Below are 21,771 nucleotides of genomic sequence, written 5' to 3'. Positions count from 1 at the left end.
GGCAGAGAGGGGGGCTGAGCTGTCATATATATATATATATATATATATATATATATCCCCCAAAAAAACAACAATGTCATAGATATGTGTGTGTGTGTATTTATATCTATCTATATATAGAAAGATATACATACACACACACAAACATATCTATGATATCTTTGTTTTTTTGGGGATATATATAGATATATATCTATAGATATTTATAATATATATATATGTTGACAATGGATCAGCGGCACTCAGGAGTCTTTAAAAGTTAGTGAAGAAAAGGTGTCTTTATTTCGACGTTTCGGGGGTTAAGTGACCCCGTCTTTAGGAACCTGTGTGTGTTCCTGAAGACGGGGTCACTTGACCCCGAAACGTCGAAATAAAGACACCTTTTCTTCACTAACTTTTAAAGACTCCTGAGTGCCGCTGATCCATTGTCGACTTCATTGAGGGGAGTGATCTCTACCCTCTGAGGGCACCTGGAGCAAGGTATATACCCTGACTAGGGTTTGCAGAGTGCCGGGCCATTTGCATATTATATATATATATCTATATATATATATAATGTATCTCAAATAGATATATCTCAAATAGATATATATATATATATAGATAGATAGAGATCTATCTCTCATCTATCTCAAATGAAGTAATTGCAGCACTCTGTGGACTTCAAGGAAATAACCACGGCACAAGGCATAGGGCCGTATTCAATCACCCGATTTTTCGGCGATATTATCGCCATCATGTAAAAATGGAGAAAACTTTCCTTCATTTTTAAAAAGGTGGAAAATGGGCAAAATCCCTATTTTTGTGTAAAAATGTGGGGATTTCTTACAGAGCCCTTTGGACAGCCCCCCCCAATGATACTTTGGCAAAACATTTTTACATAAATTGCGTGCTTTGGCGAAAAATGACAGCTGAAATTTATTTAAATTTTGTGAAAAATGCATTTAATGTATTGGGACTGGTATTTTGAAGGGACATAAAGATGCGCCAAGTGTTTTAAACATCGTACGTTGCCGGCACAGGTGGTTTTTTAGTGGTTTTAAAGAACCACCTGCGCCAGCCACGTGCGATGTTTAAAACACTTGGCGCAGCCTTATGGCCCTCCGAAATACCAGACCCGATACGTTAAACACATTTTTTACGGGGAAAAAAAATTTAGACTGAAATTTCAGCGCCTGATTTTTGACAAAGTACGCAATTTACGAAATATGTTTTCGCTAAATTATCATTAGGGGGGCTGTCCAAAGGGTTCTGTAAGAAATCCCCACATTTTTACCCAAAAATAGGGATTTTGTAAATTTTTTCGCCTGCCCTAGGCTGGAGAAAAGGTTTCTCCAGTTTTTAGGTGAAAAATGTCAGTTTTTCGCAGTTTTTCACAAATCGGCCGATTCGCAAACGAAGGCGAAAACGGCCGATTTCGCCTCTGATTGAATACGGCGCTTAATGTTCGTAAAATTATGCATTGTGCTGTGGTCATTTCCTTGAAGTTCATGGAGTGCTGCGCTTCTCTGCGTTTGGGGTCAGCTTTGGTCTCTGGATGTGCACCCTTGCCGTTTATATTTTGTGGCGCCGACCTCTGTCCGTATAGTATATACATACATACATACATACAATACTGCGCACCGGCACTCCCACTATCCGTGTCATAGGGCAAGAAGCCCAATACTTGCTCTGGTGCCCTCCAAGGAGGACAGCACCCCCAAAATGTAATAGTAACAAAAGTCAGGCGGCACTCAGAGTCTCAGTAAATCCAATACCCTCACCAGAGGGATTTAATGGTCAATGGTCGACGTTTCGAGGTGATCCACCCCTTCCTCAGGACAACATAACAAAGTGAAACACATACAACAAGGCATATAAACACATAAAACAATATGCACTTACCCCACTGTACAACCATGCAACCATGGATTTACTGAGACTCTGAGTGCCACCTGACTTTTGTTACTAATATATATATATATATATTGTATATGTATATATGTAAATGTGTGTATATATAAAAGATAGCGAGAGCTATAATGACAAACAGCGGTAATCTTTGATTATAACTGTTTTCTCTAGAAAAGATGGCATAACCCCTTTAGCAAGCGCTAAAGGGGTTATACTTCATTGATAAATAGGGGCCTTAGATTGGTGGTGGGATTATTTGATAGGGAGACCAGTCAAAATTTTGCCTAGGGCACCAAATTGGCTAGGGCCAGCTCTATTGTGCAGCCTTAGAAAGTTTACCTTATGTACATATGCTTAGTCTGGGAGCCTCTGTCTGGTCTTTCCTACTGTTAGAATTGCTAGATTACATGTGACAGAGCTAACAGCATCTGACATCTCCTGAGACAGATCTCCCTTGCAGCAGCAATGTCTGTAATAAATCCCTGCTGACAAAAAGTGCTAAAACTCATGGGATAGATGCCTAGTATCGTGTAGAAAGCCCTCTAGACTGGTGAAGTGCAGCAACTCGACATGACATCGATTTCACAAGTGGACGGAAGACTTCTGGAGAGATGTGACCCATGCTGTCTGGATAGCTTCCCACAACTCCCTGATATTTGTAGATGCAGGAATGAACCTCTCCACCACGTCCCATAAATGCTAGATTTGATTTCATGTTGGGAGAACATGGTGGCCACACCATTTGTCAAATCTCTCCAGAATGCTCCTCGAACCAATACTAGACGACTTGGGACCGATGACACGGTGCATTATCCTGCTGGAATATTCCATCATTGTGGGGGTGCATGAAATCCATGAAGGGCTGCAGATGGTCATAAAGCTATGCAACGTAGAGGTTAACGGTCAGTGACATTTTCAGGTGGCCCCAACCCATGCTAGATGAACACACCCCACATCATTATGAAACCACCACCAACCTAGACGGTACCTTGTTGACAACTGGGGTCCATGGCCTCATGTTGTTTGCGCCATATCTGAACCCTACTATCAGCCCGAAACAACTGGAACCGTGACTCACCGGACCACGCCACATGTTGCCAGTACTCCAGTGTCAAATTAGCTACAGTCAGGTGGATAAATATTGGGACATTGACAGAATTTTCATATTTTGGCCTCTATTCACCACCACAATGGCTTTGAAATGAAACAAACAAGATGTGCTTTAACTGCAGACTTTCAGATTTAATTTGAGGGTAATTACATCCAAATCATGTGAACGGTGTAGGCATTACAACGGTTTCTATATGTGCCTCCCACTTTTTAAGGGGCCAAAAGTAATGGGACTATCAACTCAAAAGCTATTTCATAGACAGGTGTGGGCTATTCCCTCATTATTTCATTATCAATTAAGGTCTGGAGTTGATTCTAGATGTGACACTTGCATTTGGAATCAGTTGCTGTGGACTCTCAATATGAGATCCAAAGAGCTGTCACTATCAGTGAAGCAAGCCATCATTAGGCTGAAAAATCAAAACAAACCCATCAGAGAGATAGCAAAAACATTAGGTGTGGCCAAATCAACTGTTTAGAACATTCTTAAAAAGAAAGAACGCACCGGAGAGCTCAGCAACACCAAAAGACCCGGAAGACCACGGAAAACAACTGTGGTGGATGACAAAATAATTATTTCCCTGGTGAAGAAAAACCCCTTCACAACAGTTAGCCAAATCAAGAACACTCTCCAGGAGGTAGGTGTATATGTGTCAAAGTCAACAATCAAGAAAAGACTTCACAAGTGTGAATATAGAGGGTTCACCACAAGATGTAAACCATTGGTGAGCCACAAAAACAGGAAGACCAGATTAGAGTTTGCCAAACAACATCTAAAAAAGCCATTACAGTTCTGGAACAACATCCTATGGACAGATGAGACAAAGATCAACTTGTACCAGAGTGATGGGAAGAGAAGAGTATGGAGAAGGAAAGGAACTGCTCATGATCCAAAACATACCACCTCATCAGTGAAGCATGGTGGTGGTAGTGTCATGGCGTGGGCATGTATGGCTGCCAATGGAACTGGTTCCCTTGTATTTATTGATGATGTGACTGCTGCCAAAAGCAGCAGAATGAATTCTGAAGTGTTTCGGGCATTATTATATGCTCATATTCAGTCAAATGCTTCAGAACTCATTGGACGTCTCTTCACAGTGCAGATGGACAATGACCCGAAGCATACTGCAAAAGCAACCAAACAGTTTTTTAAGGCTAAAAAGTGGAATGTTATGCAATGGCCAAGTCAATCCCCTGACCTGAATCCGATTGAGCATGCATTTCACTTGATGAAGACAAAACTGAAGGTAAAATGCCCCAAGAACAAGCAGGAACTGAAGACATTTGCAGTAGAGGCCTGACAGACCATCACCAGGGATGAAACCCATCGTCTGGTGATGTCTATGCGTTCCAGACTTCAGGCAGTAATTGCCTGCAAAGGATTTGCAACAAAGTATTAAAAGTGAAAGTTAGATTTAGGATTGTTTAGTTTGTCCCATTACTTTTGTCCCCTTAAAAAGTGGGAGGCACATATAGAACCGTTGTAATTCCTACACCATTCACCTGATTTGGATGTAATTACCCTCAAATTAAATCTGAAAGTCTGCAGTTAAAGCACATCTTGTTTGTTTCATTTCAAAGCCATTGTGGTGGTGAATAGAGGCCAAAATATGAAAATTCTGTCAATGTCCCAATATTTATTCACCTGACTGTACGTCAAGAGCCCAGGTGAGGCGCTGTGTCTGGTGTCGTAGTGTTAATGGGCACTCTGGTGGGTCTTTTGCTGCCATATCTCACAGATGCTAAAGATCGCTGCATTGACCTTCTGCATTTGCGTGTCTTCTGCCAGGGGTGGATTGGCTGTTGGAGTCAGCAGGAAGATTCCCGGTGAGCCGAGGCAGCCTGCAGTGGGGCCGGACCACATTAAATTACACACGGCAGGCTAAAGTGTGAGGCCAGGCATATATTACAGTCTGCAGTCATCCTGCGGGGCTGAGGGGCGGGCTGACAAATGAGGTGGGCGGAGCTAAGTGGGCCGGAAAGTGCTCTACAAAGCTCCGTACACACGGACCGATCAGCCAGCGATAACAATATCGCTGGCTGATCGTCCTGGTGTACTGGATGATCGATATCGATCATCCAGCACACCAATGACTATAGCGAGGTCCCTATAGTAACCTGCTCGATATCGAGCAGGTTGGCCAGCATGCATGGCCGATGGACGGTATCGCTATCGTCCATACGTGCCCGCACATCGCTGATCGTTGGTAGGCAAAAAATGATCGATAACGATATGAACGATATCGTTATTGTTCAAATCGTTCATTTAAATTGCTGCGCGTATACGCAGCATACGTCAGTCAGCCGGTTGTGCTGGGAGGCCACGCTGACAGATGAGCTGGGCGGCAGATGGAGCTGAGGGGTATAAAGGAAGGGTAGTGGATAGATCCCTTTCATTATTTGTACCCTGACATTAGTTACTGTCCAATGTCATTCCTTACTGCACTCAATCCACGTCACTTCCATAGTGTTCACTCTAGCTCCGGCGTGACGCAGGGCCGGAGCGAGAAGGGGGCGTGGTCATCAAAAAGGGGGCGTGTCTATAAGACGCGTCCCCTTTTCGTCACTCTTGGGGGCGTGCCCGGCACTTACGGACACGCCGGGCAGCCCCCAAGCCCTGCAGACAGAGAGAATAGATGCTGGGCGCATACGCCCGGCGTCTATTCTCCGGCGGTGACCGGGTCACCGCAAATTTCTTCACCCGCGGGACACTGCGACCCGCGGGTGAAGACGGCTCCGGCAGGCTGTTAGGGCAGGGCGCTTTTTGCCCTCCTTCTGGAGGGCAGGGCGCTTTTTGCCTTCCAGAAGGAGGGCAGGGCGCCGCGCCCCGCTAAAACAGCCTAGCGGGAACGCTACTTCCAAGTACATATATTGAAGGGGATCTAAACACTCCCATAAAGGAAAGTAAAGGAAGCGCCAGGGCACAGATCTGACAGATGGGCTGCTGGTGCTGATGATCGCAGCTGCAGCCTGCCTCTCGCTCACAGCCACATGTCTCTGTCTGTGAGTCAGAAGCCGCTTGGGCTGGGATCGTTAGCACCAGTGGCCCCTCAGTTTTGATCATTAGACCCAGCCAGATTTTAGATGGGGGCATTGGTGGTGTGTGCTCTCCTCCCCCACTCTTGCAGGGGACTTTAGTCTCACTGTCCGGCTGAGTTTCACTTTCCTCTCCCGACTACTCTGCATGATGCCCCACCCCAAGGTCCCCCACAGCTCCTCCTTTCTCCTCCGCCCCCTACTTCCCCTCGCTGGGCTAAATAGAGGCACTCAGACGTTCCTCACCTGTGCCTCTCCACCTACCCACCCCACGTGTTCCCCTAAACCGCCACCAATGTGTGCCTCTGCCACCGTTATATGCTGTGCCTCTGCCCCTCCCCTTACAGGTATGCCTCATTCCTGTTTCCCATCCTTTGCCACATTTTCCTTCTGTCCTCCTCTATCTGTGCCTCTGATACTTCCCCCTGCTATGTCTCTGCCCCCTTTGTCATCTGTACCTCTGCAACCATCTCCATTTGTCCCTATGCTTCTTTCCCCATCTAGTACCTCTGCTACCTCATCATGTGTGCATATTCCACCTCCCCATGGCTGGTGTCTGCCATCAGAAGTGGTGCAGACCATAGAAATACAGGTGTGTACAGCACCACTTCATTCATCTAAAGGATGGCAGCTAAGCACAATGTTATGTTAATAATAATTTTATATTTCTATTTTATGTATTTTATTATTATTATTATTATTATTATTATTATTATTATTATTATTATTATTTTATGACCGGACAGGAAAATTAAAGGAAAGGATGGCGGTCCACAGATCAGCCATCCGGGCAGCACTGGTGTTAGTGAACAACCGGTGGCAAGCCACTTTCTAGAATATAATCATCCCCTTACATCGCTAAAATACAGAATGATAGACCACATCCCTCCACTTAAACATAGGGGTGATCTGGGCAAGATGCTGCTTAGACGGGAGGCACAGTGAATTTTAAACTCGATGTTGTCGCTCCTTGGGGCCTAAATGTAAGTATTTCGTACTCATGTTTTCTGTGACAGTTAGACTGGCTTGGACGGCTGGGTTGCAGACCAGAGAGAGGTGCCTATGGATGCAGTCTCCTGGTTCGGTCCCCATACATACTTCTGGCCAATATGTTTCTTCTGGGACTATTCCCTCATTGACATCAATGATAGTGACATGAATATGTGTTGCTTTCCTCATATGGTGTATACTACATACTATACTTTTTGATATTATATTTTTCTTTATGGCTGCTCTATCCTATTGACAGGACCCCCGGCAGGAGGCTGAGCATGGTGAAGGGGAGCACATATAAATGGTGAATACACACTTATTCTTTATTTCTGATGAAAATGTTGGTTTAAACATTGAAACGTTGACATACCAAAGGCTGCTGTTTTATTCTTTTGAGAAACCCTGAGTGCCGCAGTCAATACCTGCATACATCCTCATGTTGGAGACATGACATAATGAGAGCAGCGGGGTGAAGTATAGAATTAGAGAGAGTGCCGGTATGCACTGAAAAAAAACAGCACTTCAAATAACTATGCCAAAATGTAATTTATATATAATGCATGCTCATAAAACAGCCTCCAGTATTATTCTTCAGTCACAAATCAAAGTGCTACATGCAGAAAATAGCAGTTAATACTTAACGGACTTCATCTGCCTGGAGCCGATACAACAGCAATTGATCATGATATATAGATAGCCCGACGGCCGCTTCGGTGGCCACTGGCATATTCATCACGGGGCAAATCACAGTTAAACAATAACAAACACTACTTGTTTTTAGTGCATACCGGACTTTTTCATTTATCACCTATGACTGAGCACCCATCATTCATTTGATTATTGAGTATGCAGGATTTGACTGTATCTTTATATATATCGTGGTCTGGCGCTTCAAATACCAAACCTTTAACTGCAGACGGTGCCTTCACATAAAATCCAATAAGTATGTCATAGGTGCAGCACTCATCCATAAAGAACCACTCCACTCACAGTTCGTTTCAGTGCTTTAATGCACTATCTTCAGGATGCAAAAGAAGACTAATATAGGGTTAAGGTGCATACACATAGTCAGATCTTCCTTCAGATCTGTACAATAACGATTTTAAAAATCGTTCATATCTGAAGGAAAATCTGACATATCTGACATGTTGGTCAGATGAACGATGCGCGTTCCCGCTTGTCAGATAACGATATCTGACATCTGATGTCTTTGCAGTCAGATTTGGACGATTCCATTCATTTTAATGCAGTCAGAAATCGTTCAAATCATTGGTAAAATCGTTTAATTGTTCATTTGACACATCTGACCGTGTGTATGCACCATTAGAATACCTAGCGTTCCCGCTAGGCTGTTTTAGCGGTGTCCCGCGGGTGGACAAACATGCGGTGACCCGGTCACCGCCGGAGAATAGACGCCGGGCGCATGCGCCCGACGTCTATTCTCCCTTTCTGCAGCGCTTGGGGACTGCCCGGCATGTCCGTAAGCGCCGGGCACGCCCCCAAGTATGACGAAAAGGGGACGCGTCTTATAGACGCCCCCTTTTCGGACGCGCGCACCTTCGTCGCGCGCACAACATTGCCCTCTCTAGCTCCGGCGCCCTGCCTGCCGCCGGAGCTAGAGGGAACACTAAATACCATAGATTATTATGGTACCATGATGGGATGGAATTTATCCTTATCTTTTCTCTGACTATTACCATAACATACAGGTGTATTCAGGGGGTTTCCAATGCCTCACTTCTATAGAACTAAGTATTTGTGAGGTTTGTCACATACAGGAGTTCGTTGCACTGTGCCATATTTGGGCTGTGGGCTCATGCTGCTTAGCCAAGCATAAGACAAGACCAGTATTTTGCATTGCTACTAGTATCCTACAATAACACAGAGGTTGCATTATACCCAGTGCCATATTGTGTGCAATTTACTCTGCAGCTATGTTTAGCAAAGGCAAGAGTAACAACAGGCATCTGCTCACATACTGCTATCTTGCAAGTTATGTGCTGCAGGCTTAAGTGAGGAGGATTTCATACAAGATGGGCTATGTAGTAAGTATTATACTCCACCTGGCCCATCAGACAGAGCCGGTGCTAGGGCCCTCCTGAGCTTAATTTTCTCCAAGGTACTAGCCACTATTGCGGACCGCATAGCGGATCTGGCTGTAATTCCCCCTATGGGGTTATCACAGCAGGCAGTAATGTCCCCTTTGGGGTTGCCTCAACAGGTTCAGGCGATACAAGCCCCCTGTACTGCCACCATGGGTAGATGTACTTTCTAACTCGGTGCAGAGTCTGGTGGCTACATCTAATGGCTTTCACTCCATGTTGCAGGGTAAGAAGCCCCTTCCCAGTAACCCCTTTAAGCGTCCTGTGGTATCGTCACAGTCCACGCAACTTTCAGATTCTGAGGTATCATCCGATGAGGTAAAAGATGCTGATCTCTTTAAACCTGACTCCCTTCTGGAGGAGAATGAGAGTCGGTCAAAAATAATATTCCTGCTTTGGTGCGAGCTGTCAGATCCATCTTATTAATAGAAGATGACGAGCCAGCCCCTAAATCCAAGCACCCGCTGTTTAAATGGCAGAAAGGGACTTCAGCAGATTTCCCTATATCGGATCAGCTAGCTGAACACATGGCTGCAGCCTGGCAATCGGTCTGGTAAGAGGTTTCAACCACAAAAATAGCTAACTTCATGTTACCCTTTTTCTGTGGCTCATTGTGCAAAGTCAGAAACACCCCCTGTGGATTCCCATGTTACGTGTTTAATTAAAATACGTTGCCTATTCCTACAATTACTTCCTTGAACTACATAGGAAGGTGGAAGATTGCCTGAAATCGATATGCTCTCTTTAAGGGACTGTTGCCCGCCCACCCATGGCTATCACATGGGTAGCTAAACCTATAGAGAGCTGGGCTGACGCACTTGAAAACACTTTTCCCTCAGAAGCTTCTAGGAATCAGATGTCTTTTGTTGCTCACATTCGAGATGCAGCTTCCTATATTGGTGAAGCAACCTTAGATGCCAGTCTCCTAACCTCCACAGTTTCGGCCGCCTCTTTGTCTGCCTGCCGTACCCTGTGGCTGTGATCATGGAAGGCAGATGTGGATTCCAGGAAAGGCCTTGAAGGATTACCCTATAATGGGGAGATCTTGTTTGACCCATTGACAAATATCGTAACCACGTTGGTAGTATCAAAAGCGGCATTTCTGCCTTCAGCTACCTCTACTACAAGGCCTCGGACTATGGCCCTGATTCAGAGCCGGATGCTCTTTCAGAGTGCTCGCTCTGAATCAGGGCCTTTTTCTTTTATTTGTGTGTGTTGGCCTCCTGGCCGCTCGCATAGCTGTGGGTGACCACCCACAGCTTTTGCGAGCGGCCAGGTGATGGTCGCGACCATCGGGCTTGTGACGAGACCCTTGAGGTAGGGTCTCGTCCATCGCAAGTCCCAGTGGACTTCCTGCTCTAATAGAGCAGGAAGTCCACCTACTGACATCACTGGTGATGTCAGTAGGGCTGCCTACAAACGGCAGGTGTTCCCTTTGGAACGCCTCCGTTTGTCAAGCCAACCCCCCCTGCCCACCTCCAAAACAGGGCAAGCTGTCAATTATAATCAACAGCCGACCTGTATTGGTACCAGACCCGTAGCGACGGAGCACCCGTCATGCGCAGGGGCCAAACATCGACCCGCTTGTGAGTGCTATGCGCTCGCGAGCGGGTCTGAATCAGGCTCTAAATCTTTTTAAGTCCTTTCCTCCTCAAGGAAAGCCTAAAGGAAATCCTTTTCTAGGCATTTGGCTTCCACGAGGGCTCCCCAAAACCAGAACCAAGCAGACGCCCTGCTTCAAAACCCGAGGATAAACCCCTTAGCCTGGTGGGACGGGCCTCCCTCTAGGGGTTCCCAGAGAAGGAGGCCGACTTCTTCAGTTCGCCCAGTATTGGTGTCAAACCACCACGGATGCTTGGAGACCATGAGAGAAGTGGTCTCTCATGGGTATGCCCTCTACTTTCTCAGACTGCCTCCCCACCAGTTTTTATACAAATCCAGAAGGCCATACAGTACTTGCTGCAAGCAGGGGTAATTGTGCCAGTCCTGCTATCTCAGCGAGGGACTGAATATAATTCTACTCTTTTTGGTTCAGAAGCCGAATAGGTCTCATCGGCTTATCCTCAAATCCCTGAACAAATCCCTAAGGGTGCTAAGGTTCAGGGTGGAAACCATATGCTCCATCATCCTAGCTATGGAGCTGGGAGACTTTATGGTATCGCTGGATATTCAGGACGAGTACATACATGTACCTATAGCGCCCTCTCATTACCGATATCTCCAGTTTTCTGCCCTTTGAACTGTCCACAGCTCCATAGGTGTTTCCAAAAATTATGGCTGTCATAGCAGCCCACCTGCATGGTCAGGGTGTCCGACTGCTACCATATCTGGGCGACTTCCTGCTATTAGCAGAATCCCCAGAGGGGCTTAAAAAGCCATCTATAGCTAATCATTGCTTTCCTTCACAAGCACAGTTGGTTAATCATCTGGAAATAAGGGCCTCCCTGAATCCCTCACATAGAATGATTCATCTGGAGGCCCTGCTGGATTCTCAGGATCAGAGAATCTTTCTGAAATCAGACAAGATCTCCACACTTCGAGTATGAGTGCACAGATGTCTTCACAGTCACCGAGTGTCGATCTACTCAGCAATGCAAGTTCTGGGATCCATGTTGTCCACCTTCGACATGGTGGAATATGCTCAGTTCCATTACAGGCCTTTGCAGAGGCTAGTTCTCTCCAGATGGAACAGGTTAAGACATCGGATCAAAGCTCAAACGATGGTGCTCTCTCCGGAGGTGCTTCTGTCTCTATCTTGGTGACTACAGACATCTATTCTAATCAAGGGTTCGCCCCTTTTGGATCCCGGACTGGGTAATCCTAACAACGGACTCTAGTCTCCGGGGCTGGGGCGCAGTGACCAGTCCGCATTCCTTTCAGGGCCGTTGGACATCAGTCCAATCAACCCTGCCAATCAACATATTGGAACTTCGAGGTGTCTACTGGGCCCTCAAACTAGCCCAGCACATACTTCACGGAAAACCTGTACAGGTTCAGTCCGACAATGCCACAACAGTGGCTTACATCACTCACAAGGAGGCACTCAAAGTCGGGCAGCAATGACAGGAGTGTCACACATTCAAACGTGGGCTGAGGGTCACCTTCCAGCCATCTCTGCTGGGTTTCTTCCGGGAGTTCTCAATTGGAAAGCAGACTTCCTCAGCCGTCACGACGTGTATTCCGGGGAATGGTCTCTTCACCAAGTGGCATTTCAACTCCTAGTGAACAGATGGGGCCTCCCAAAGGTGGACCTCATAGCCTCCCGGCACAGTCACAAACTGCCAGTGTACGGGTCCAGAACAAGAGATGCCGAGGCAACCTTTGTAGACGCATTATCAGTGAAGTGGACCTTCCAGTTTGCGTACCTATTCCCTCCAGTCTCTCTTCTTCCTCAAGTTCTTCGCAATTTCAGACAAGACGGAGGCACTGTCCGGCTAGTGGCTCCAGCTTGACCCAGGCATCATTGGTACTCATATCTTTGGAGTCTCTCCATCAACACAGTTCCTGCTGCCTCAACGACCGGACCTGCTGTCTCAAGGTCCTTGCCTTTACCCGGACCTGGGTCGTCTGTCTTTGACAGCATGGCTCTTGGGACATCCCTCCTAAGGTCCAAAGGATTCTCTAGCTCTGTCATCAACACGATGCTTAGAGCACGTAAGCCAGCTTCTGCTAAGATCTATCACAGAGTGTGGCATAGGTATTTCCAATGGTTTCGTCCCAGAGGTTACGACCTCCAGGTGTTTTGGATTTCCAGAGTCCTGGCCTTCCTTCAAGCTGGATTGGACCCTGGTCTCATTGAAAGTGCTTGTCTCTGCTCTGTCAGTATGGTTCCAACGTAGACTTGCTCCGCTAACGGATATCCACACCTTCCTCCAAGGTGTCTTATGGATTCAACCTCCCTTTGTCCCCCCAGTGGCTCCTTGGGATTTTGCAGTAGTTCTTTGGGCCCTCCATTTGAACCACTAGAGTCGGTGGAATTCAAGTGGTTGACGACTAAGACTCTTTCTCCTAGCAATTGCTTTGGCCAGGAGGGTATAAGAATTGGGGGCGCTTTCCTGTCGTCCTCCCTTTCTGATATTTCACCAGGACAGGGCGGTGCTTCACACTCATCTTGGTTTTCTACCTAAAGTTGTTTCTAATTTCCATATTAATCAGGAAATTGTTGTACCGGCCTTTCAGTCACCAGACCTCACAGCTGGTGAGGCCTCCTTGGATGTGGTCCGTGCTCTCAAATTTTATGGGACCGGACCGGTTCCCTTCGGAAATCTGATTCCTTATTCGTACTCTTTGGATTTCACAAGAGGGAATGGCCAGAAAACAAACACACTTTGGCTAGATGGCTTCGTTTGGCTATCTCTGAGGCTTATACACAGACGGGCCTGCCTGTTCCAGTTTCTGTTAAGGCTCATTCTACTCGGTCTGTGGGCTCCTCGTGGGCAGCTCGCCGTGGTGCCTCGGCTGTCAGCTGTGTAAGGCGGCTATGTGGTCTTCCATCCAGACCTTCCTGAGGTTCTATGCTTTTGACACCTTCGCCTCTCAGGATGCTTCCTTTGGGCACTGGATTCTACTCTCAGCGCAGGAGCGTCTCCATCCTTAATTGGACTGCTTTGGGACATCCCCAAGGTCAACCCTGTGGACCCCCTATGGACCCTGAAAAAGAAAATGAGAGATATGGTAAGCACTTACCCTTGTTATCTCTCTTTCTTCGAAGTCCATAGGGTCCACAGGGCACCCGCCTTGACGCACCTGGCTTCATATGGGCTGTGTTACTGGTCACTGGTTTTCCATCTCACTTTCTGTGAGTATGGTTCTTGTGTGTTCCAGTCTTCCTTCTTTCTGTTGTTCCTCCGCCGGCCTTGGCTACTTATCAACTGAGGTGCCTGTGGCTCGGGGGCGGGGTAAAAAGGAGGATGGACCAAGTGCATCCTGAGAGCTAAAACTTTTAACTGTGTGGTGCCCGTGGATCCAGATCCAGCTATACCTAAAGGTCAACCCTGTGGACTTCGAAGAAAGAGAGATAACAAGGGTAAGTTCTTACCATATCTCTCAAGCGGGTGTAGCCAGGCTGTATACAAGGTGACTATGCTGGGAGGGTATGGTGAAGGTGTGTAGCCAGGCTGTATACAAGGTGACTCTATGCTGGGAGGGTAGGATGAAGGGGTGTAGCCAGGCTGTATACAAGGTGACTCTAGGCTGGGAGGGTATGATGAAGGGGTGTAGCCAGGCTGTATACAAGGTAGGGTCTTGATCATCGCGACCATCAACCTGGTTGCTCGCTAGAGCTGTGGTGGTCACCCACAGCCCAGCGAGCGGCCAGGAGGCCGGCTCATAAAAAAGTAGCGGCCTCCCTCATTCAGAGCGAACGCTCGCATTTTGCGAGCGGCTCTGATTGAGGTCCAGTGTTTCGGTCAGCACTGATCGGGAGGAGGCCCGCCCTCATATCATGTTCCTTAGCTGGAGAGAGGCCTGCCTCCAATGAATTCAGCAGCCTCTGTTCAGACAGCTGCCTTAGACTGACGGCTCGGCAGTCCCACCCCACCGGGCCACAATGCCACCAGTGCTCCCGAGAGGGGGGGGAGCGGGTACTAATTACCCGACCCCTGCCTTGATGGAGGGGCCCGGTGCTGCCTCCCCCTCCCTCTTACATTAAAGCAGCAGCCACAGCAGTCTCCAGTGCCTGTGGGGAGAGCAATCATACTGATTGCACCCCCCTCCACTGGCTATGTGCCGGGTCTCACAAAGCCCACCTCCGTGGCGCTGCAAAACTGTGTTGTTTTTTTCTCTAAGGGGGTGTGGCCATGCCTCCCGCAGTTAGGCCACACCCCTTCCCCATGGCCCGGTGCGGCTCTCCTGACCGCCACACCATGCCATGCCACTCCACTCTCAACTCTGCTCCTGGACCTCAGCTCCTGCCTCCCAAATCCCAGCTGAGGTGCTCTGGAGGCTGCTGTGGCTACGGATGCTGCTCCAGTGAGTTTGCGGGGACCAGGCATGCTCAACAACCCAGGTAAGTACTCCCTTCCCTGTGTCTCCACCCCCCTTCAGCCAAGTGTCTCTCAAACCCCCACCATCTCACTGACCCCTTCACCGTCCCCAATCCCATTGTCTCCCCTTTCCCTCCACAACCATCTCCCCAATCACTGCTCCACCTCTTAAAAAAACCCAGCCAGCCCAGTAACAGTGCCCACCCCATTGAGTCCAGTGTTCCCCCTTCCCACCCCCAATCTCACTGCCCTTCATTCCCGTCTAGACAGGTGCACCCCCATCTCACTGTCCCTTCTTCTAGCCCAGTGTCCCTCCCATATATCACTCTCTCTCTCCGCCCCCACCCGATCATTAGGACCACTTGGTTGGGCACGGATCCCGGCGGACAAAATCCCAACGCCGGCATCCCGACAGGGTTAGGATACCGACATCGGTTGGTCTGTATCCTAACCCCCCCTTTCCCTACCCCTATACCTCCCCCTCCCACCCCCGCACCCTAAACCTAACCCTCCCCCTAGCGCCTAAACCAACCCCTAACCCTCCCCCAATGCCACTACTTACCTTTGGGATTCCAGCGCCGAGATTCTGTCAGGTGTTGGGATTCCGGCGCCGGCATTCTGACCAGCGGAATACCCACAGTCGGTATTATGACCGCATCCCGGACCGCTGGTAGGATTAGAAAAAAAGGCCGGCGGGTCAATAATCTTCATTAAAACATCAATTCTTAAAACCATATATACAAATGGCACCAAATTAGCAAATATATTTTATTAATATAAAATTGTTAGATCAGAGAAACTCACATTTTGCCCTGCCCCAAAACTTCTGTTATTGTGGGATTATCTGGTTGAATCGCTATTGCATGATGATGATGTTGGCTTTATTCCTAGGCAATCGGGCGGCTTCCGCACCATTTGAACACCTGCATGGATAGTGAATACCGACACTGCCAGTCCAAGAAGGATCTATTCTTCAGAGGTTCCCCCGTTGCAGAGAAACCACAATACAATTAAGGTGTATTTTTATTTAGTACACACAAAAAATAGTTAATTTTTTTTCCTTCAGACATTTCACCCCCTGGCTCTACTTGGTGTAGGCCCGTCCATGCAAGTAGTGAATAGTGCTGGTTGCTATCACTGTTAGCCAACGTGTGCCACTTTATGAAAATTTTCCAGGGTCACTTTAGTTTTCCAATCCGCCCCTGCACTTAGTACACACTAATAGGAATAAACCTATTGTAATAGGTAGCCTATTCAGCTTGTAAGAGTCTGGTAGCATGAACTATAATAATTGTTTTTCTTTTCCTTATGTAGTGCATAACACAGTTCGTGGGCATATATTGTCCTGATGAAAGAATACACCAAATGCCTTTAAACTGAATATTTTATATACTGGCAGAGATTATGGGCTTCATTCAGAGGCGGCCGTACGGTCTACTAGTGATGTCAGTGGAGAGCTTCCGGCTCTGACAGAGCCAGAAGCTCTCCGGGGCTTATGACAAGTGAGACCCTACCCTAGGGTCTCGTCGTAAGCCCCGATGGTCATTACCCTAGCGGTCATTAGAGCTGTGGGTGTAAACCCACAGCCTAACGACCGAAACAGGCGGCCGGTCAGGATGCAAGTGGCCACCCAGTTTCTGAACGACCGCTTGCATCCTCCGACCGCCTCTGAATGAGGGCCTATATGTTTAGATTTTGAGGATATACAATGTTACATTGTGTTACATTCTAATTGCTATGCCGCGTACACACGGTACGACAGCAACGATCAGATAACGATCAGACGATCGTCTGAATGTTCTGCATGTGCTGGGTCGGGCATCCAGCACATGCAGCAGACCCTCCACTACTATAATGACCCCCGATCAACAATCACTGGTCCCTATAGTAAACAGGCTTACCTGGTCGATATTGGCCAGGTCTGCCTGCTTGCACAGACGACGGTAGTTCGTCGTCAACTAACATATGTGGACGCGCATCGTCCATCGTATGGTCGTTAGCAGGGCCCAGAAACTGTCAGATTTTAACAATAACGATAGGATCGTTATCATTGAAATCTGACATGTTATCGTACTGTGTGTACAGGAGATTACTCATAGGTCATCCTTAATGTAAAGCTGGCCATACTCTAGTGCGATTTCAAGCCGATTGCCCGATATGCGACACGTCGTACGATGAATCGTGTGGAAATCGTGTACTTTTTAAGGTAGGATACGATGCGATGCGCGCTCCCGCTACTCTTAAAATGTATCGTATGATCAGATGTGCAGCCCATATTTCCGTCGTATGCTGATCGTGCTGTGCTTTTCAGTATGCGGTGCATCATGCGTTCGAGCTGCGTCATTTGTTAAAAAAAAAATAGACACGGGGAGATCCATGATGCTTGCATCTGTCTTTAATAAAATAAACACAGTTGCAGGGATGGTTCAGTGAGAAGGTACAAGTTTTTGTACCTTCTGGGAAATACTTGAGGGATTTTCTTGCCTCAATGTGCTTTTTTTTTTAAACAAATATTTTTAATAAATTTTCTTTTATCAATAGAAAAGAAAAACAAAGTACATATAATAAAGAAATAAACGATCAGTATTGTACAGCATTACATACAAATCAGTACAGTAGCAGAGTATCTGACATTCCGGCAAACATCTAAATAATATTTCTATAGTACATACTTTAAAGCAGAGGGTGAACAATTACAATCACTCAATTTTTACATTATCACTCTTGCATGTTTGACTTACAAAAATACTGTGTGAAAAGCACTTATAAATAAACGGCTGACGAGGCACTCCAAACACAAAAACTAATAAATCATAATCACTATTAATTAGAGAGGGCGTGACGGAATCTCTGCCACAAAGACCAGACTTTATTAAATTTACTCGGACAGCCACGTTTCTGATACAAATAGCGTTCATGGGATGTTGTAAAATTAACCAAGGCGACCCAGGATGCAAAGGTGGGCGGATCAGGGGCCATCCACATGAGGGGAATACAAACCCTTGCCACAATTAAAAGGTTATTGACATATAATTTATGGGAACCAGAGAGTGAATCCTCCAAGTCCAGGCCAAATAAACAGATACGTGGAGTTAATAGAGGTACATGAATACCCGTATCTCGCACACCAGTAACCACACTAGTCCAAAACAAAGCAATACAGGGGCATGACCAGAGGAGATGCCAGAAATCAGCAGACGGAGCAAGGCGCTTGGGACAGGAGTCCACGGCAGAACCTCCAAACTCAAAAAGTGTAAGTGGGGTCCAATGAACCCTTTGCAGAATATACAATTGTATCTGCTGAAATATTGTATATGCCGTAGCCACCTGAGGAGACCCGATAACAATCTTCCAGTCATCATCAGACAGTACCCAGATCATTGTCCCAACGGGCTTTAAGGCCAGCCAAACTCCCTCCTCCCCCAGAAGACAAAAGTAAGGAATAGCCTACCGAAACTGTTCTACTAGAGGGCAGAGTACGCACCAATAGGCGCTTTGGGGCTTCACTAAAGTTAGGAACTGCATCCCTCCACTGCACAGAGAGCATGTTGAATCTGGAGGTATCTATAAAAGAAGTGAGCTGGGAGACCATATTTGGAGGACAAATACGTAAATGAATAAAGAACCCCATCTTGGTACAGCTGCCCAATAGCTACCACTTCATATGACCTCGAAGCCTCTCTACCCTGTAATCCCCTGACCTCAGAAATAGAGAGATTATCCCAAAGTGGGGAACATAGATCAATTGGAGTCTCCCCCAATAGCTTCTCCCGGCCAGCCACGCTCTACGAGCCTGTTGCAGCAATGGTGGACACCGTGAGAGAGGTGTACAAGCCAACAAAAATTGTAAGGGGGAAAGCTTCAGGCCCGCTTTTGCAAGGAGAGCCAAGGGAAGATCTCCCCGATCCACCGGAGTAACCCACTCCCTCATCTGGGACATCTGAGCTGCTAGGTAGTAAAGATATAAATCAGGCAACGCTAGTCCACCTTCCCCTCGAGGTCGACAGTGTCTTATAAGCTATACGTTGAGCATTATTTCCCCAAATAAATGAAGTTATACAGCTGGTAATCATCTTAAATTGGGACAAAGGGATGTACACCGGAGAATTTTGTAATATACAGTCAGGTGCATAAATATTGGGACATTGACAGAATTATCATATTTTGGCCTCTATTCTCAGCAGGTCTGCTGTTTCAATGTGTGTCGGCGCTTCGGCCGCCTCTTAGGGGTTCCCAGCAGGTCCCCCTCTGCTGTTTCAATGTGTGTCGGCGCTTCGGCCGCCTCTTAGGGGTTCCCAGCAGGTCCCCCTCTGCTGTTTCAATGTGGGTCGGCGCTTCGGCCGCCTCTTAGGGGTTCCCAGCAGGTCCCCCTCTGCTGATTCAATGTGGGTCGGCGCTTCGGCCGCCTCTTAGGGGTTCCCAGCAGGTCCCCCTCTGCTGATTCAATGTGGGTCGGCGCTTCGGCCGCCTCTTAGGGGTTCCCAGCAGGTCCCCCTCTGCTGATTCAATGTTTGTCGGCGCTTCGGCCGCCTCTTAGGGGTTCTCAGCAGGTCCCCCTCTGCTGTTTCAATGTTTGTCGGCGCTTCGGCCGCCTCTTAGGGGTTCTCAGCAGGTCCCCCTCTGCTGTTTCAATGTTTGTCGGCGCTTCGGCCGCCTCTTAGGGGTTCTCAGCAGGTCCCCCTCTGCTGTTTCAATGTTTGTCGGCGCTTCGGCCGCCTCTTAGGGGTTCTCAGCAGGTCCCCCTCTGCTGTTTCAATGTTTGTCGGCGCTTCGGCCGCCTCTTAGGGGTTCTCAGCAGGTCCCCCTCTGCTGTTTCAATGTTTGTCGGCGCTACGGCCGCCTCTTAGGGGTTCTCAGCAGGTCCCCCTCTGCTGTTTCAATGTTTGTCGGCGCTTCGGCCGCCTCTTAGGGGTTCTCAGCAGGTCCCCCTCTGCTGTTTCAATGTTTGTCGGCGCTTCGGCCGCCTCTTAGGGGTTCTCAGCAGGTCCCCCTCTGCTGTTTCAATGTTTGTCGGCGCTTCGGCCGCCTCTTAGGGGTTCTCAGCAGGTCCCCCTCTGCTGTTTCAATGTTTGTCGGCGCTTCGGCCGCCTCTTAGGGGTTCTCAGCAGGTCCCCCTCTGCTGTTTCAATGTTTGTCGGCGCTTCGGCCGCCTCTTAGGGGTTCTCAGCAGGTCCCCCTCTGCTGTTTCAATGTTTGTCGGCGCTTCGGCCGCCTCTTAGGGGTTCTCAGCAGGTCCCCCTCTGCTGTTTCAATGTTTGTCGGCGCTACGGCCGCCTCTTAGGGGTTCTCAGCAGGTCCCCCTCTGCTGTTTCAATGTTTGTCGGCGCTACGGCCGCCTCTTAGGGGTTCTCAGCAGGTCCCCCTCTGCTGTTTCAATGTTTGTCGGCGCTACGGCCGCCTCTTAGGGGCTCTCAGCAGGTCCCCCTCTGCTGTTTCAATGTTTGTCGGCGATTCGGCCGCCTCTTAGGGGCTCTCAGCAGGTCCCCCTCTGCTGTTTCAATGTTTGTCGGCTCTTCGGCCGCCTCTTAGGGGTTCTCAGCAGGTCCCCCTCTGCTGTTTCATTGTTTGTCGGCGATTCGGCCGCCTCTTAGGGGTTCTCAGCAGGTCCCCCTCTGCTGTTTCAATGTTTGTCGGCTCTTCGGCCGCCTCTTAGGGGTTCTCAGCAGGTCCCCCTCTGCTGTTTCATTGTTTGTCGGCGCTACGGCCGCCTCTTAGGGGTTCTCAGCAGGTCCCCCTCTGCTGTTTCAATGTTTGTCGGCGCTTCGGCCGCCTCTTAGGGGTTCTCAGCAGGTCCCCCTCTGCTGTTTCAATGTTTGTCGGCGCTACGGCCGCCTCTTAGGGGTTCTCAGCAGGTCCCCCTCTGCTGTTTCAATGTTTGTCGGCGCTTCGGCCGCCTCTTAGGGGTTCTCAGCAGGTCCACCTCTGCTGTTTTAATGTTTGTCGGCGCTTCGGCCGCCTCTTAGGGGTTCTCAGCAGGTCCCCCTCTGCTGTTTCAATGTTTGTCGGCGCTTCGGCCGCCTCTTAGGGGTTCTCAGCAGGTCCCCCTCTGCTGTTTCAATGTTTGTCGGCGCTTCGGCCGCCTCTTAGGGGTTCTCAGCAGGTCCCCCTCTGCTGTTTCAATGTTTGTCGGCGCTTCGGCCGCCTCTTAGGGGTTCTCAGCAGGTCCCCCTCTGCTGTTTCAATGTTTGTCGGCGCTTCGGCCGCCTCTTAGGGTTTCTCAGCAGGTCCCCCTCTGCTGTTTCAATGTTTGTCGGCGCTACGGCCGCCTCTTAGGGGTTCTCAGCAGGTCCCCCTCTGCTGTTTCAATGTTTGTCGGCGCTTCGGCCGCCTCTTAGGGGTTCTCAGCAGGTCCCCCTCTGCTGTTTCAATGTTTCTCGGCGCTACGGCCGCCTCTTAGGGGTTCTCAGCAGGTCCCACTCTGCTGTTTCAATGTTTGTCGGCGCTTCGGCCGCCTCTTAGGGGTTCTCAGCAGGTCCCACTCTGCTGTTTCAATGTTTGTCGGCGCTTCGGCCGCCTCTTAGGGGTTCTCAGCAGGTCCCCCTCTGCTGTTTCAATGTTTGTCGGCGCTTCGGCCGCCTCTTAGGGGTTCTCAGCAGGTCCCCCTCTGCTGTTTCAATGTTTGTCGGCGCTTCGGCCGCCTCTTAGGGGTTCTC

This window comes from Taudactylus pleione, unplaced genomic scaffold, assembly GCF_031769625.1.
Source record: "Taudactylus pleione unplaced genomic scaffold, aTauple2 ptg001008l, whole genome shotgun sequence".
Lineage (NCBI taxonomy): Eukaryota > Metazoa > Chordata > Amphibia > Anura > Myobatrachidae > Taudactylus > Taudactylus pleione.
This window is presented reverse-complemented; position numbering follows the sequence as displayed.